The sequence below is a fragment of the Marmota marmota genome, unplaced genomic scaffold (genome assembly GCF_001458135.2).
Source record: "Marmota marmota marmota unplaced genomic scaffold, marMar, whole genome shotgun sequence".
NCBI classification, from domain to species: domain Eukaryota; kingdom Metazoa; phylum Chordata; class Mammalia; order Rodentia; family Sciuridae; genus Marmota; species Marmota marmota.
The window spans coordinates 12,818,571-12,838,155 of record NW_026000164.1 but is presented as its reverse complement, the minus strand read 5'-3'; the positions used below and the strand labels follow the sequence as shown (position 1 = coordinate 12,838,155).

The 19,585-nt window shown below is 40.5% G+C and overlaps 1 pseudogene; it reads right to left on the bottom strand.

Moving 5' to 3' along the window:
- Positions 1-2,076: 2,076 nt before the first annotated feature.
- On the bottom strand, positions 2,077-2,386 carry LOC107149126 (annotated as a pseudogene).
- Positions 2,387-19,585: the final 17,199 nt, after the last annotated feature.

Below are 19,585 nucleotides of genomic sequence, written 5' to 3'. Positions count from 1 at the left end.
AGGTCATACTAGTAAAAGGATTTTGCAAGATCAGATGACATTAAATTATTAAACTGTATCTTAAGGGGAAGGACATCTCTAACCCTAAAAGTTAAATGTTATGTTTATAGTCCTGATAACTGGGGATGTTAAAGCCTGGTGACGGAACTTCTGTACAGTGACATGTTCCAGCTGCTGCAACACTTATTCAGTACTCATGGTTTTTGTTTCTCTCATAGAAGCACCCATCCCCAGATGACAACCTGTTTTTCCCCATCCAGACTTCAAATGGAACTGACTTCTAAAAGGGAACTCACGTCCCCCACGTCGTCCCCCATGTCGTCGAGCCCCCTCATGTTCGACACCCTTTTCAGCTCTGAAGCAGCCAGAACGAGCTATTGCCCCTTCTCCTTACAGCAATAAAGAGTTCCTAAAATTAGGGGGAATGAAGCCAGAAATAGATAGGCAGTGTAGATAGGTAAATCAATCAAGTCAGGTTGGATGGATCTAAGAGGCCAATTTTGAGTGAGTCTGGGAAGTTGAAGACGGTCCCCTGAGGATTACTGTTTACCAAGATGTAGAGCCCGCCCAAATAGGCCCCAACTGAGGGAACCATGATTGGTTCCCAAGTTTCCAGACAAAGGGGGGAATGAAAAACCAGCCTCTACCTCAGAGCAAAGCCTGTCCAAGGAAGGGACATCACCTTTGTCCTTGGAAAGACCCACAGAGCACTCCTAGGCACATTCCCATCCTGCTGAGTTGTTTATCTACAAATAACAGGAGAGATCTGCTGTGCCAGATGTCCCTGACTCAGTCAGGCTAGGTGGGGATCCATAGCAACCCCCTAGCAGCCACCAATCAGCATAGACAGGGAAATACCTGGGATGCCAGATGACCCTCCCAGTAGTTTATGGTGGTTGATAACATGTTGGGAAACAATGTAGTTCAGCACGTACACCCCTCTTGGCTTAAGCCAATCGGTTCAAATGAATCCCCCTCTTGTACTGACCAATCACCCCTACCCAACTTGTTCCCACCAGTGAATGCGCTAATCATGTTTTAGAGTTGTTATTTGATTTTCCCGTGGTGTGTGAGGATTTGCTAAGAGACGCTATGATGTATGTGGGGGTCCTGCCTTCTCCAAAGAATGTTTAAAACTGCCGCAAACCCTGGGCTTGGGGCATCTCAGCATCACCAGTTGCTGTGTGTGTGCGCGGAGGACCGAGCTAGCTCGCAATAAACCCCTCTTTGCTGCTACTTCAATCTTGGGTCTCTGGTGGTCTTTTGGGGGTCCTGAATTTGAGCATAACACAAGGCAAACTGTATCCAGCTTTATTAAAGATACTTTTCATAAACAATCTTGGTATTTCAGGCAGGACATGGGCAGACAATCGTTAACAGTATACAACAATTTTCAAACTCACTTCTTGAATGGACTACCAAAATCAGAAAGCCACTATAAAACCCAATGAAGTCTTCATTTGATGCTCTGAATAGGGAAAGTTTAGAGTGAGGGTTGACATTTCACATTTAGCATGTTGTTTAACAACTTTTCACAAGCTGACTCTGACTTTCAGGAAATGAAAGGAAAATAGCAAAAATTATTAATCTGAAGATCCACAATCTAGAAAAGGAACTGCTGCTCTTCTGAGGGACACTATTCTCAATGACATCACTGGAAAGTCCAGATTGCCCCACACACTGGTAAAACCAATCATTGGGAATCAAGTCCCAACAGGTCTGAGTTTAGGGGAGTTATGTCTATGCCGATGGCAGAGAGGGACAGGAGGACATACAGATGAGTTTGAGTTTTTCCATACCACAAGGCATTTGTGCCGAAGTGGCTATGTGTGCCAACATCAGGGAATCCCTTCCTCTTGGCAACAAAGAGGAAGTCTCTCAAAACTAGAAGGGAAAGGTGTCTTCCTCCACAGCAATCCAGCTTTGGAGACATTCTACTAGTGACATATGTTCCTTCCCCAAAAAAACCAACAATCAAGTGTTCTGTGTGCTAACAACATAGCTTAAAAAAAAAGTAAAACAAAATTCTGCATTTTTATAAAACTTGATAAAAAAATAGTATTTCAAACTGTACAGTCACCAGAAGTCCACAGTTATCAAAAATGCACACATTTCACTTGGCGTCTCTAGCACCTCAGCTGTCTGGGCCTGGTCTGTTTTGGTGTCTCCATTTTCTGCAGGGTTATTCCCATCCTTGCCAGCATCAGCGTTTTCCTTTTTTCCCTTTGGGTACCTTCTCTCCCTTCTTTGCAGGGGCCTTTTTAGGCTTGGACTCTGGCTTTGGAGGAGCAGGTTTGGCAGACAACCTTGCTGATCTTCTCTGTGGTTCGTCTTTACCTTGGCTTTATCTCCTTTAGCCCCCCCCTTCAGCCTTTCTCTTGGGCATGGTGGCAACGGCGGTGGGACCAAGGCGCTGGACGCGGGGATGCAGCAGCACGCAGCTTTGGTCGGTCCTGGGGTCGGGTCATTCTTGCCTCTTCTTCTTCACACTGCTCCTGGGGCAGGTTCTTGATAAGGGCTCTGAAGGAATTAACATTTCAATTCCTCCATTCTCTGGATCTGACCCTCGCCTATCTGCCTGTCTAATTCTGGCTTCATCATGTCTAAGTTGTAGCCATGAAGGTGTAAATGGATATATTCCATGACAACTGCCAAGGATTTCCCCTAAAAGATAGCTACCATTTCTCCTTTGCCTACCCTTCCCTCTTCCTCCAACCTGCTGCCTAGGTATGAAAGGATGGATGGGTTCATCTTTGACTAGGAGCTCAAAGCTACCCCTTAGATACAATGGGACAGAAAGTGGGAAGTAGTCTGGATTTCTGAGGATTTTGATTAGATCTATCATACTAACCTTGTGTTGTATTCCTCTGGGCTTTCCTGTAAGAAAAATAGAAACCTTTATCTTGACAAAGTGCAGAGGTGCATGCCTGTAATCCCAGTGGCTCAGGAGGCTGAGGCAGGAGGATCATGAGTTCAAAGCCAGCCTCAGTCAGCAAGGGTGAGGTGCTAAGCAACTCAGTGAGACCCTGTCTCTAAATACAATACCAAAAATAAAATAAAATAAAATAAAATAAAATAAAATAAAATAAGGCTGGGAATGTGTCTCACTGATTGAGTGCCCCTGAGTTCAATCCCCAGTAGCAAGAAAAAGAAAAGGAAAAAAAGAAAAAGAAATCTTTATCTTGATAAGTTAATGTTATTTAGGGGTTTTCTCTTACCTGCCATTGAACTGTGAGAAACTGATGTGACTCCATTTTTGAGAAACCAGCCTCTACCTCAGAGCAAAGCCTGTCCAAGGAAGGGGGAGTGACCCTTGTCCTTGGAAAGACCCACAGAGCTCTCCTAGGCACATACCCACCCTGTTGAGTTGTTTATCTACAAATAACAGGAGAGATCTGCAGGGCATGGTGTCCCTGACTCTGTCAGGCTAGGTGGGGACACATAGCAACCCCCTAGCAACCACCAATCAGCATGAGACAGGGAAAATACCTGGGATGCCAGATGACTTCCCACTAGTTTATGGTGGTTGATAACATGTTGGGAAACAATGTAGTTCAGCATGTACTCCCCTCATGGCTTAAACCAATCAGTTCAAATGAATCCGCCTCTTGTACTAACCAATCACCCTTACCCAACTTGTTCCCACCAGTGAATGTGCTAATCATGTTTTAGAGTTGTTTTAGGATTTCCCCGCAGTTTGTGATGATTTGCTAAGAAATTTTATGATGTATGTAAAGTCCCTGCCTTCCCCAAAGAGTGTATAAAACTGCTGCAAACCCTGGGCTTGGGGCCTCTCAGTGTCACCAGTTGCTGTGTGCACAGAGGACTGAGCTAGCTCGCAATAAACACCTCTTTGCTACTTACATCGATCTTGGTCTCTGGTAGTCTTTTGGGGTCCCAAACTCCACCATAACAACTGAACCCTATTTAACAAATGGAATACATAGGCAGGTGCAATGGTGCATGCCTATAATGCCAGCTACTACTAAGGAGGCTGATGAAGGAGGTTCACAAATTCAAGGCCAGCCTCAGCAACTTAGCAGACCCTGTCTCAAGATAAAAAGCAGGAACAAAAACACTGGGATGTAGCTCAGTGGTTGAGTGCTTAACTAGCCTGGAGGAGGCCCTGGTTTTAATTCCCAGTTCTGGGGGAAAGAAAAGGATTATAAAAAAAAAAAAAGATACTGGCCATTGAACTCAAGTTCCAACATGGGTCCTTCATTGAAGCTCATTTTAAAGCTAGACTACTATAAATTCTCTCAAACCAATGCCTGGCATTGCAACCTATAACTCCAATCCACTTTTTATGTGGAAATCACCAGCTACTGCTCTAGAATATTTTCAATTTTGTCCACAAAGTAGTTGTTATCAACCTCTCTGGAACTTATCTAAATTGTATATTAAAACTTCTCTCGGGCTGGGGATGTGGCTCAGGTGGTAGCACGCTCACCTGGCATGCGCAGGGTGCTGGGTTCAATCCTCAGCACCACATAAAAATAAAATAAAGATGTTATGTCCACAGAAAACTAAAAAATAAATATTAAAAAATTCTCTCTCTCTGTCTTTAAAAAAAACTTCTCACCATATTCTATCCATCAATTTCTCTTTTGATTTCTTGTAGCTATATTTTTTCATATTTTCATAGCTATGTTATTAGATGGGGAAAAAAAGTATCCATAGAGGTTATGTGGGTGTGTTGTAATTGTGATTCTGTTTTCTTTGTCACTTTTTGTCTTATATTTGGTGTGGATGTAAGGATCTCTCCAATCTTTGTGTACATTGGTTTGTGGGGGAAGACGGTGAAGGGGGGGAGGATGTTACTAGAGACTGAACACAGTGCTGCATACATGCTAGGCAAGTGTTCTACTGTTACATCTTTGCCCAAAGCCAATCCATGCCGATTTGATAATGAAGATACAGTTTTGAGCAAAAGGAAACAAACAAACAAATAGTTATTGCTTTGCTAGCAAAGAAGAAACACAGAGGACTCCTGCCCCAAAAGCTGTGATTCTGCCCATCAGGAGGAAAAGGGGGATTTTAAAGAAACTCTTCAAGAGTTGCATTGCAGGTGTGCTCTGGTAGGGGGTCCCCCTGATGGTATGTTAGGATTCACTTGTTAATTTGGGAGGTAGTCACTGATTAGATCCTCTGGCAGACTTTTTCTCTCTGTGGTGCCTGTGTTCAAGGACAATGAACTAGGGGACGAAAAGAGAACACTATATCCCTAATCTTCCTATGGAGGGGGAGAAGACAGAAAAAATACATGCACTCTTGGCCCTGAGGCTTATTTTTAAAAGGACCCTACCACTGAGCTACATGCCCAACTCTTTCATTTTATTTCAAGATAAGGTCTTGCCCAGGCTGGTTTCAAACTTTTGATCCTTCTGCCTCAGTCTCCCAAATAGCTTGGTTTACAGGTGTGTGCCACTAAGCCCAGTTACATGGATATTTTTTACTTGGTATACAGTTGGCCACCAGTGTTACCGCTGTTGGCCGGTGACGAGTCCTTGGTGATGAGTCCTTGCTTCCCCGATGTTGAAGAATAACACCAGAAAAGCACGCCGAGGCAAGGTCAGAGTAGAAATTAGAAGTTTATTAAAGGACAGCAGAAAAGACTTGGAGGAAGAAGGGGACCCAAGAGGTGGAATCCATTGAAGGGTAAATGTGTTCCCCTTTTTATAGGTTTGGTGATGGAATGTAAGGGGGAAGGGTTAGGACACAGGTGGGCCAAACAAGTAATCTGGGCAGGAAGGACTTCATTATCACTTTTTTTGGGATGGGTTTATCACTTCTTTGGGATAGGCTATCTCCAAATCTGTTGGGGGCTGTTTCCTGGGTTCCATTAACATTTCTTTGGGGTGGACTTTGGCCTAGGGCATTTCCTGGACTTCATTTTGGCCTAGGGCCTTTCCTGGACTTCAAACAACATTCCATGAGTTGTCCTGCATTTCCCTGAATCATTGTCAGTATGGCCTCCATTTTAGATTTCACTCGGTATTAGACCCAATTTACCTAACTACACTGACTACCTAATTTTTAAATCTGGCTTCACCAGTCCTGTATATATTTGGGGTTTGCTCCTTTGGATCTACTTTCTACCTTCCTGCATCTTTCTGCTCCAGAGAGCTGACCAATGTTGATTGGCCAATGGGAAGAACTGACAGGAAATCAGGGGATGTTCTGACAGGTCAGAACATTCATTCCCCAGCTCCTTCCTTGCAAGATCTCTAAGAACTTGATAAAAGCACTCAGGTATTGTCAAATGCCCTTTCTATAAGCCCTCTTCAACTCAGGCTCCTGAAATCCCAACCCTTTTAACCCATTTAACTCTCATTAGGTAACAATTCCCTGTTGTTATTACCCTCCATAGTGGTGTGGTTTCTCTTTCCTTTACTCTCAACTTTGTAAATAAGCCATTTATAAATTATCCTTAAATTATCTTAATTTGCCATCTGTTTTCTTCTAGGATTCTGGTAGAATAACTTGTGCCAGGAGTGACCCCAGAAAACATCTTCAAAATAGGTATCTATGTTTGGGGGCTTATATCCTGAAGGTACATTGGATAGCATCCTTCCTGGGGTTAGCCTGGGACAAGTAAAACACGTGGGAGATGTTTGTGTCAGGGTCAGATCAAGAAGAAATGCTTCATGACATCTCTTCTACTCTAATCCAATCTCTGGTGCAAAGAAGAGTAGTAATATTATAATTTGGATCTAGAATGTGCCTCAAAGGTTAAGGGGTTAAAGACTTGGTCCCAGCTGGTGGTGCTACTGGGAGGTGATGGAAATTTAAAGGAAGTGAGACCTACTTGGAAGAGTTGGGCCATTGTGGCCATGCCTTTGAAGAATATTTTTGTCACTGAAGCCCCTCTTTCTTGCTCTTTCTGCCACCATGAGGTGAGCATCTTTGCTTTAGCACACAGTCCCTGCCATGATGTTCTGCCTCTCTGCAGCCCCAGAATAATGGAGCCAAGCCACCATGAACTGAAGCCTCTGAAACCATGAGCTCAAACCAATTTTCCATCTCTAAGTTAATTTTTCTCAGGTATTTTGTCATAGTAACAGAAAGTGGACTATCACAAGTGGAGATGGAATTTCAGGAATAAAGCCCAATTAATGCATTTCATTCATTCATGACTCACATCATCAACAGTGGTGGCATGGAGTTGTTACTAGAGATAAGGGAAAGCCCAGGGTTCAGGGAACCCAATGGATCAGGCTCACCCATTGGCCTCAAAAAGGCAATCAAAGACATAATCAATGGTAAAGGAAGGAAAGGAATTTTATTTTCAGTCTGGCCACAGTGGAAAGAACATAAAGGGGTAGTGACCTCAGATCTGTCTTTGAGGGACTGATAACAGCTTTGAAATTTTATAGAAAAGGGGAGCAAAAAGTGTACAGGTTTGCAGAGCTGGCAAAAACAGGTCATCTTGGTCCACCTGTGGTCTGGTTGATCATTATCCTAGCTACTGTCTCAGAATTAGCCACATGGAGCTCTTTTGGCCAGGAGAGGGTAGCTGTTAGGGGGGGAATAGTTTCAGTCTTCTGTCATGAGACATTTAGCAGCCAGACCAGTGTTCCTAGAATCTGGTGCTAAGGAGAGAATGACTCAGGAAAACTAAGAAGGAAAATAAACATGTCAAAAAGGCAGAATGGAGTCAGAAAGATAAAATATAGTTTATTTTATTTATAGATAAAATGTAGCTAGGTCATTTCATTCCTATGGGAGAAGGGTTGAGGGTCATTTCTTCTTTAATTAATTCCTGCTAATGGAGAGAAACTTAAGGGTTTGGGATCAGAAGACCTTGACTAGGTAAGAAAGCCTTGTTTCCTGTAATCTTCCTAGGGAATATAACAGAGTCATTTCCATGCTTGTATGAATGGCATGTAATAAGCAAAGGAACACCCAAAGAGAAGAAGAAAAAGGAAAATAACAGTGCTAAACATTAAGTCTCACCATTTACAAGGAATTGACTTTAAGCCAGGACTGGTGCCACATGCCTATAATACCAGCTACTCAGGAGGCTGAGATAGAAAGATCGAAAGTTTGAGGACAGCCTTGGCAACTTAGCTAGACCCTGTTCCAAAAATTAAAAAAAAAGAAAAAAAAGCTAGGCATGGTGGTGCACACCTGTAATCCCAGTGACTTGGGAGGCTAATTGCCGCAGTCTGGCTGGGCACAAAATCACAAGCCACCACACAGCTTGTAGATTCAAACAGCAACTCTTTATTCACGAACTCACACCAGCCGTCTACAATCACGTTCTGGGGAAATCCACGTTCTCTGCCCAAATCCACCCCCACTAGGCTTCTGTCTCCCAAAAAATACTATCTCCCAAAAAATACTGTCTGAATCCTGTGAGAACTCAAGGGGAATTCAGGCAGCAGGATACGCCCTATTCCCAGCAGGAATAACCTTAAACCTGGATTGTCCTAAACCAGAACGCCCTAAACCCGGATCCGCCCTGGTCCTTGAGCAAGGTCACCTACATGCAATGTCACTGCAAAATGTCCTATTTCCACGAGTCCTTCCACTAAGCAACATGGGGTACGCTGGCAAGGAAATTGTCATACCTACTTGGCTAATGGCTCCCAGCAGCTAATGCAGGAGGATCACAAGTTCAAGGCCAGCTTCAGAAAGTTAGGGAGACCCTGTCTCAAAGTTAAGAATATAAAGGATTGGGATTATAGCTCAGTGGTGAAATCATCCCTGGATTTTATCTCTAGTACCAATAAAATAAAATAAAAGAGCACATGGTAAAGATTGAGTTACATAAGTATCTTCAACATTTTATTCTAAGATGCTAACCCAGTTATTTAAAGCTCATTATATTCTATGCCATATCACCATGTTTACAAATCATTCTTTGGTTTTTATAGCTTATTTTATAGATGTCTTTAAATTTTTGGTCTTTGAGAAAAGTCAGTTTATGTTCCAAAAAAAATAAAATAAAATAAAATGATATATTTGATGTACAAATTTGTTTCAATTTATGATATCTTTCTTGTATCCTATCTTTCCATATCTTATTTCCCAAGCTTGGAGTCAAATAGAGTCTTCAGATTTCTTTCTTAAATAACATTGATCTTATGAAATGTATGTTATAATAATTAAGTGTCTTTGCTGTTCTGAAGTTTAACAACCTTGGGCAAACTCATCAAATGTGAAAGTGACCTTTCATTCAGTCTCCATACTCTGATGATTCAGTGAGCTGAGGACACTTGTGAAGTAGTCTTCCACTCCCCGTCTCCAGGCAGGGTCACTAGGCTTCTCACAATCCCCATGAAACATCAAACCTAGGCATGATGGGATGTTTTGGATCACCTCCTTTCTTATTTTTTTCCTTACTTTCCTTTTTCTCCCCATCACATCAGTCTATCCCCAAACACCCAGTCAGTCACCAGATTGAGAGTCAGCCATATAATGTCCCTGAAGAAATGGCCTTAATAAGTCATCATAGACTGGGGAATGCCTAATGTAAAAACTACAAGGAGGCACATGGCATAGAACAGACTATTGACTATGACTGATCTGTCACAATGATGTTTGCCTTCCTGAAGTCATTGATTCTGTGGTGGGTCTTCGTTTGAATTAATTTTGTTAATTTGCCAGGAGCTCAGGATCTTGGCAAATTGACAAAATTAAAGTTAACAGATTGGTGTAACTCAGTGGTAGAGTATTTGCCTACCATGTATCAGGCTCTGGAGTCAGTTACCAGCACCCACAAAAAAAAAAAAAAAGATACTGGCCATTGAACTCAAGTTCCAACATGGGTCCTTCATTGAAGCTNAAAAAAAAAAAAAAAGAAAGAGAAAATAATAGATCTATACTGATAAACAATACTGCTATTGTATGAATTTTTTTTTACTTTCAAAATTCATATGATGAAGTGTAACCCTATTAAGAAGTGGAAGCCGGGTGCAATGGTACACACTATAATCCCAAAAGCTTGGGAAGCTGAGGCAGGCGGATGGCAAATTCAAAGCCAGCCTCAGCAATTTAGCAAGGCCCTAAAACAATTCAGGGAGACCCTGTCTCTAAATAAAATATTTAAAAGGGCTGGGGATGTGACAGTGGTTAAGCACCCCCAGGTTCAAACTTTGGTACCAAAAAAAAAAAAAAAAGAAGTGGAGCCTTTGGGAAGTGATCAGCTCATGAGGGCAGAGCCCTTATGAACAGAATTGGGCCCTAATAAAAGAGGTCAAAAAGAGCCTGTTTGCCCCCTACCATGTGAAGACACAAGATTGCACCATTTATGAGAAAACTGGCCTTCACCAGACACCAATTCTGCCAGCCCCTTGATAGTGAACTTCTCAGCTTTCAGAATGTGCAGAATAAATTTCTGTTGCAAATAAAGCTGTTCGAAGGTCTAAGGTATTGTGGACCTAGGGTTGTGTCTTTTCAGGGGCTAGAAGGAAATTCTCCTTCAAAGAATAGCCTGACATTTACAAGAAACAGCCCCCTGGGAGACATCCTGCCTGGGAGACATCCTGCAGCTACCTATCTTCCTGAAACATCCTGCGGTTATCAGGATCATCAGACATCTTGCAGCTGGCAGTTTTACCACCCACATCCAGCAACCGCCAATAAGAGAGCTTCCCCATCCCCAGCATATAAATACCCCTGTGTGAACAATAAAAGTTTGCAGCTTGATCAGAACTCCTGTCTTGCTGTTATCCCTCATGTCTCTTGTCCCTTCATTCCTCCCCACCTAGGTTCGCAGCCCTCGTTGATGTGTCCTGCCGGTCGGGACAGTGGCTCAGCAGTAGAGTGCTTGCCTAGCATGTGTGAGGCACTGGGTTTGATCTTCAGCACCACATAAAAATAAATAAAGTTACTGTGTCCATGTACAACTAAAAATTTTTTTTTTAAAAAAAGAAAGTCAAGGTATTGTGTTTTAGCAGCCTGAATGGACTATGACAGATACCAATGTATTTAGCTACAATGAGAAATTCAAATTGCAACGGGACTTGCTATTATGAAAAAAAACATCAATCCTGAATTTTTAGAGAAATGTTTGAAAAACTATATATAATTGAAATTATGTATGCTCAAAATTGGAGCAAGAGGTAGTGTGTTTAGGCTTGATGTTTCAGTCACAGATTTATATTGGATATTCAGTCCCAAACCAGAATAGTCCAGAATATGCCTACTGGATCACTAAAGACCCATCCTTTCTTCACATAGGTCAATATAACTGATAAGAAACAGTTTCCTACTTTTCTTGCTGCTGAACCAGGAAATATTTTATCTCTGAAGTATTCCTGGCACATATCTCATATCTTACATCTGACTTCATTTCATAATTTTAATCTGCAAATATCAGGTTGAATTTGGTTTTGTTGAGGTCTACGATGATACAAGTGCAAAAAGATTATATATAACTAGGACTCAGTGCAAAGTGACAAAGTGACAATGTGAAGACCCTTTTTAAAAAGAAGTACTAAGAATTTCAAAACAGGGCTAGTGATATAGCTAGTTGGTAGAGTGCTTGCCTCATATATACAAGGCCCTGGGTTCAATTCCCAGCACAAAAAAAAATAAAATAAAATAAAATAAAAATTTCAAAACAAAAGCCAGGCACAGTAGCACATGCCTCTAATCCCAGCAACTCAGGAAGTGGAGGGAGGATCCTGAGTTCAAAGCCAGCCTCAGCAACTTAATGAGACCCTGTCTCTAAATAAAATATTTTAAAAGGGCTGGGATGTGGCTCCGTGACAAAGTGCCCATGGATTCAATCCCTGATACCACAAAAAAAAAAATTTTTCAAAACAAAACATTAAAAAAAGCACAATGTCCTCCTGAAGTCAGACAGCACACTAAAACCAGCCTGTATAACAATCATTTAGTGCAAGAATTTGCAAGCTAACCACCCATAGTCAAAACTCAACCTGCTCCTATTTTTGTCAATAAAAGTTTATTGGAATGTAATCCCACCCATAAAAATCATCTATAGCTACTTTGCTCTACGATAGTAGAGTTGTCTATCTTTGCTACAGAGATCATAAGACCAAAATACTTACTGTCTAGCCTGGTACCTATAATCCACCTACTTGGGAGGCTTAGACAGAAGGATTGCAAGTTCAAGCTCCCTTTGGTCTACTAAGTAAGACCTTGTCTCAAAATTATAAAGGGCTGGGAATGTAGTTCAAAGGAAGAGTATCCTGGGTTCAATATCCAGTATCACACACACATACACACACACACACACACACAAAGTAAATAAATAAAATAAAATAATTTTTTTTTTAACTATCTGGCCTTTAAGAAAAAGTGTGGGACTGGGGGCTAGGGTCTCAGTAACAGAGCACTTGCCTAGCATGTGCAAGGCCCTGGGATCAATCCTCAGCATAGAAAAGAAAAAAAAAAAAAAAGACTTGTGGTTTCCTGTTCTGTGTGAAATCTGCCATACCTGCATTTGGCAGTCTACAACTTGCTCTGCTCTCCTTGGAAACAATGTAGGGTTCACTTGAAGTCTGCACCTATGAAACAAAAACATATAGAGATTGCTAACCTCCTCAGAGTACCCAGACTGAAATGCCCAGGACTTGTGTGGCATTCTAGGACAGCAATACCCATGAATTCTCCATGGGAAGTCTGCAAAGCCATCTGATCTCTTCTACCCAGCTCTCTTGGGTACCTGGGATTTCTCACCATGACTACCACAAAACAACACTCCACTGCCAACTCCCGGTCAAAGCATTGGCACTTGTCTGGAATCTCATGAACCTTCCACAAGAACGGTTCTTCTTTAGTTATAAAGGAAAACTGAAATCCTCTGCTCCATAGCAAGCATTTCTTCTCCCTATCACAAAATTCCCTTAGATCAGGTGCCCTCATATTATAGTTTGAATGCTTGCCCCCTCTCAAACTCAAGTTGAAATTTAATTGTCACTGTAATGATATCAAGAGGTGGGAACATAAAGAAGAGATTAAGCCATGAGGGCTTTTCCCTGGTGAACAGAATTAATGCCATTATCAAGGGAGTAGACTCATTATAAAAGGGTGAGCTCAGCCCTGTTTTATCTTTCTCTCACCCTCTTGTTGTCTGTCATATGATGATTCACCAATAAAATTCCTTACCAGCATCATCACCTTGATATTAGATTTTCAGCATCCAGACCTGTGAGACAATAAATTTCTGATAATTAGAAATTCCCAGTCTCAGGTATTCTGTTATAGAAGCACAAAGGACACTAAGATCCCACCTAATCCTAATACTGTGCCCAGGGTCCTATTAAGGACTTTAAGCTGCCTGAGATTTTGCCTGCTATGCAAGCTATCTAGTTAGGCTGCCACAGTTTTATGGATGCTGGTAGAAACATAAGATGCCTGTATCAGAAGGACTTGGGCTGGGGATATAGCTCAGGTGGAAGAGTGCTTACCTTGTATGCACAAGGCCCTGGGTCCCCAGCACCACAGAAAAAAAATTTTTAAAATCACAACAGAGGGCTGGGGATGTGGCTCAAGCGGTAGAGTGCTCGCCTGGCATGGGTGAGGTCCGGGTTCGATCCTCAGCACCACATACAAACAAAGATGTTATGTCCGCCGAAAAACTAAAAAATAAATATTAAAATTCTCTCTTTAAAAAAAAAATCACAACAGAAATGAAGGACTGCTGTTTTAGTCAGGCTTTTCACTGATGTGACTAAAGGATCCAACCAGCACAACTGTAGGGGAGGAAAATTTTATTTGAGGGTTCATGGTTTTAGAGGTCTTAGACCAGAGAAGGCCAGCTCCATTCCTCAGGCTCCAGATAAGGCAGAACATCATGGTAGAAGAGTGTGGCAGAGGGAAACAGCTCAGATCACAGGGATCAGGAAGCAGAAAGAGACTCCCTTGCCAGATACAAATATAGACTTCAATTCCCCTCTTCTCCAGTCACACCCTGCCACTTCAGTGATTAATTCACAGATTAGGCTAAGGCTATAACTCAATCATTTCTCCTCCAAACCTTCTTGCATTGTCTCACACATGAACTTACAGGGACACCACATCTAAACCATAACAACTGCTTATTACTCACAGAAACAGCAGTAGCCAGAGAAAATGCATTTCTGCCCCAGTTCCCCAATCCTCTATTCCCCCAGGATGATAAAAGGTCCAGTTGTTGCCTGCACACATAGTAAGTTCTGTTGCAAAAGAAGATATTTTGAGCTCAGGGAGCAAGAATTTTTTAATAATGGACTATAAGCCTGCCCTTTACCCTAAAGGAACCATTATTTTACTAAACTGAATGGTAAACAATTTTTTTTCTTCCCTATGAAGGAAGACATTATCTCTGTTTCAAGGCAGTTGAATGTCCTTGAAAAGTTAACTCAGAACAAAGGGCAGTCAGTGTCCTGGTTGCAAGATGTGCAGAAAGGCAAGAAACTTGGAGAATTGTCCTTAACAGCCCTCATTTGGACTGGGCCTTTTGTGGTCACACTTCCCTTCTACTACCATAGCTAAAGATGAATTTCCTTTTCCTGTGAGCAAGTTGCATTTTTGATAATGACTTCTCCTGGATTTTATTTCTTCTCTTCTATTTTGCAACTTGATACCTGGCACTTAAGAGAAATATACCCTGCCATCCTATTGTCCCAACACCAATATATAACTAGATGATCTCTTTTGTTGTCGACCTAAAAAGCAATCAAAGGCACTTTAAGTGTGAGAACAAAGAGTTTATTTGGGCTGTTATGATGATGACCATCCAGAGGGAAACACAAGTTCTAGTTGGTCAGAGTAAGTTGTCCGAAAATGGCATCCAAGGGGTCTGTGTTTTCATAGATTAAAACATAAGAACAAGAAGGAGACCAAGCACATTGGTGCATACCTATAATCCCAGCAGCTCTGAGAGGCTGAGGCAGGAAGATTACAAGTTCAAAACCAGCCTCAGCAATGGTGAGGCACTAAGCAACTTAGTGAAACCCTGTCTCTAAATAAAATACAAAATAGGGCTGGGGATGTGGCTCAGTGCCCCTGATTTCAATCCTCAGTACCTCCCCCCCCCCAAGAAGGAGGTTACACAAATGGGTTATTACAATTGTATTGGTCAATAGAAACCGTAAAAGCTGTTGATTGGTTGATGATCACTTATGATATACATTCCTGATAAGAATTGTGACAAGCAGGAAAAGGATCTTACTGGGGATATTTATTATCTTTATGGCATCAGAGAGTCTGCAGAAACTGCTGTGCCAGATCCGAATGACCTAAGTGACTGCATTCTCAAGCCTATGCTTCCTCTGGACTAAAGAATTTTGTGACTTCATTTTTGACAATTTAAGTTTTTTAAACTTAAGTTTTGTGTCTTTCAAGTAGAGTTTTATCCATCATTGTCCACATGTATGTGAACAACCTAGATATCACAGTGTGTTTAAAGCACTTCACCACTCCCCCCCTCCACACACTCATCCACCATATTCTTCTCATGTGCATGCATGCATGGGGTGTGTGCGATGATACAAAACGTCTACTAAAATCAAGCGCCAGAGTATTCCAGTCCTGAATCTTAGGAATTATTGTTGGAATAGTATTTAGAATGCACTGTGTAAGTCTGCAGTGCAAATGGGAAGCCAAATAGGAGTGCATGAAAGGGAAAAGGAAGAGGAATCAGGAAACTGACTCCAAACAAAACCCATCATCCGGAGGAAACAGGATAAGCCTGTCCAGACACTGGAAACCACAATGAGGAAGGAAAAGTAATTACCAGAACAGATGGGCGGAAACTGAGCAATGAACAGAGGTGAAGCCATGCTTGTTTGAAAAAGTATATTCTGAGATGTGGGACATTGATTAGAATTTACGCTTATTCCTGATAGTTCCTGAGTCTATGAAGATACTAAGTAGATATTAGACATGCATGAACTCCTATAAACAATCGAAATATTTCCTAAACCTACAATTTTCTATCACTTTGGCTTCTTTTTATATATGTATGTTTTTATTTGAATGTATACTGACTTAGTTCATTTCTTACTTGCCAAATATCTAAATTTCTAAAGAATTGTGGAAGTTTATAGAGATGATTTAAAAAAAAATATTGAAACCAGATCTGTCCCGGAAAATAAGGGACAGATGGTTGCAGGGCTTTTAAAAAGTGAATGGTTAAGACTACCATCCAGAATCTTATTGTCTGCTATATTTTTAAAAGCTTGCAGAGCATGGCATATGTTATTGTTGCATCTCTTTTGATATAAGTAAATTTCTTCAAACACATACAATTATAAAATAATCTACTCTTGAGCAAACTGTTTGCCTATGTGAATAAAAATGCAATCCCTGATAGATGAGCTTTATGTTTCCCAGCTGCCCGTGAGATCATTTTCTACAATAAATTATACACTCTGTCCTCAGCATCCTTATAAGACTACAAATGAAAAGATTTAGCCTTTTAAAAAAAAGTTATTGAAGTAAAGTCCTCACTAATTATTCATTAGCTATAAAAACTTTTGCCAGATACAGTGGCACATGCCTATAATCCCAGCAACTTGGGAGGCTGAAACAAGAAGAGTTCAAGTTCAGGTCAGCCTTGGCAATTTATAAGACTCTGTCTCAAAAAATAAAAGCTCATTAATAGAGTGCCCCTGGGTTCAATCCCTACTACCGCAAGTAAACAAAAAAACAAAAAACAACTTTGAAATTGTTGAGTGTTTTGAAGCATTTGTTTACATAAACAAACCCTGATTTTAATAGTTTATTCATACAATTTGCTTTAGCAAAAAAAGAACAACTTTTTAATTTGTACTCTAAATTAAATGTCAAATGCAATCTTTTGTTTGTATGTGGTGCTGAGGATCCAACCCGGGCCGCACGCATGCCAGGCGAGCGTGCTACTGCTTGAGCCACATCCCCAGCCCCAAATGCAATCTTTTAAAACAACTGGAATCATTAAATTTTCAGCTGAGAAATATTTTATTTTATCAAGGTATGGAAGGAAACGGAGACAAAATGATTGCCTTAGAATCACATTCCCACAAGATCTACCTGACTGGGAGTGCATTGAAACTATTTTTTTCAATGACAGGTCCATGTTCTTTCTACATACAGATCTGTCTATTTCTGATACTCAAAGAGAAACAATTCTAAATTTACTCCATTTGGTCATGCTCAGGTAGATGTTTACACATCTCTTTACACATCTCTTATAACCTGATCAGTGAGCATTTTTTACTTTCATTGATTTGGGGATTTTATTTATTAACTTTATAGCATCAGGGAGTTATTCTAGGACTTTATTTTTTGTTACTTCTTCCAGATTAATATTTAATTTTTTTTTCAGTGCTGGGAATTGAACCCAGGAAGCTCTACCACTAAGCTACATCCCCAGACCTTTTTATTTTTTAATTACCCAGGCTGACCTTGAATTTGTAATCATGCTACCTCAGCCTAAGATTGTAAGCATGCACCACTATGCCCAACCAAATGAATCAGATGAATATTTTAAATCCTTCATACATTCTAATAATAAAAGGCTATTCTCCATAAGAAAGTTTATTTCTCAAATTAAACAATGAGATGGTGAAGCTCCAAACTGAACATAAGTAAAAATTTAAATTTTACTATGTTATGGTGCAAACAAACCCCTGACGGTTTTCGAAGTCTTCACAGAGGCTGGTGGAAAAATACTTTGCAATGAATAAATTTTATTTTGAATATAACTTCTGTAGGCAAAAGTAACCAAAATGGTTTTGGCATCATAATGAAAGCACAAATAATCAAGATAGGAGTGGACTTCATGGATCAATTATGCCTTTTATTCAGCAGTGGAGTTAGGCATCGAAGGGACTCACTTTCTGGGTAGAAAATGCCCCTCCCCACTCCACCTCCATTACAAAAGGGGTCTGGGTTTTTATTGAGTACATTGAGAGATGATTCAATCTCTTTAACAGAATGTGTCAGTTTGGGCATTCTGGAAACACACTGTGAGAATTTGAAACTTGTTTTTACTGGGCAACATCTTTAAGGGCAAGGATGGAGGGTCTAGGGTTCAGCATTCAGGGCTTATCTCTTTCCCTCTAGGATCTATGGCACTGTCACTGGGAAAGAATTTATTGGGAAAGAATCAATGCTTGTCTTCTTCCCAGGGACTGCAATTTTAGGATTGGTGGATAACTCCTTCCCAAGGATTGTCACTGGGAAACGATTCATTGGGAAAGGATCAATGTTTTGTCTTGTTCCCAGGGATTGTCATTTCCCATATTCTTCAATTTCTACTTAGGATGATGCTTCTATAATGTTCATGAACATAAAATACTTACAAATGTTAATCTGGCCACATTTTATCTATTTTCTTCTCTTTGTCATTTTTGTTAAATGAAGTCCCCTAGGCGTGGGGGTGTAGTTCAGTGGTAGAACTGCTTGTCTAGCATGCAAAAGGCCCTGGGTGTGAGCCCCAGTACCAAAAATAAAACAAACAACAACAAAAAAAAGTACCCTAGATACCTTAATTTTTTCTAGGATCACAAATCCTTCTGTGGAAACCTTTGCAAATAAGTTTCTCCTTTATATAAAGAGACACTTAGGTGTAGTCTCTGTGTCCCATGATGTTGGTGGCTTCCAGGCATTGTGGCTACCTTTAATGTGTACGCTTTTCCCCAAGTGGTTCTGCTGTGGATAACTTCAAAAACAATCAGGTGCTCATGTTGCCATTATAAAGCACAATTGTGTCTTTCTTCCATTCACATTTTTTTCGGGTAGGAATCTCTATACTGTTTTCTAAAATGTTTGCTCCAATTGACTTTCCTGACAACAGAGTGCCAAAGTTCTCTTTTCTCCACATCCTCACCAACACTTGTTATTTTATTTATTTATTTTTTTTTTAATAATAACCACTCTAACAGGTATGGGATATTTCCTTGTGTTTTGATTGGCATGCCCCTATATCCCTGTTGATTAAAGATGTTGAGCACCTTCACATCTACCTGCTGGCCTTCCATATGACTTTAGAGTGCTATCTGTTCTGCTCTGATTGCACATTTTAAAATCAGGGATTGGAATTTTTGCTATTGAGTTATAAGACTTTATTTTATTTTTCTGATATTAATCCTTTATCAGATCTATGATTTGCAAGTAATTTCTCCTATTTCATAGCTTTTTTTTTTCATTTTGCTGATTGTTTCCTTCACAGGAAGCTTTGTAGTTTGATATAGTCCCACTTGTCTATTTTTCCTTTCATTACTGAGCTTTTGATGTCATATCCAGAAATCATCACCAATGTCAATGTTGAAAGCTTTTTGTCTGTATTTTAGTCCATTTTTAATTGTGTGTGTGTGTGTGTGTGTGTGTAAAACTGGAGATTGAATCCAGGGGACTGAGCTAAATCTCCATCCCTTTATTTATTTATTTATTTTTTAATTTTAAGATAGGGTCTAAGTTGCCAAGCATGGCCTCAAACTTGTGATTCTCCTGTCTCAGACTTCCGAGTCACTGGAATTACAGACAAGCACCACTGCACCTGACTTAACTTGATTTTTGTTTATAGTGTAAGAAAAGGAGCCAATTGTCTTACATTAACATCTTATCTCTAGTACTTAGAAGTTAAGATATGAGATTTTATAATTATCTCATTATTTTCTATTTTTATACTTTTATTATTTAT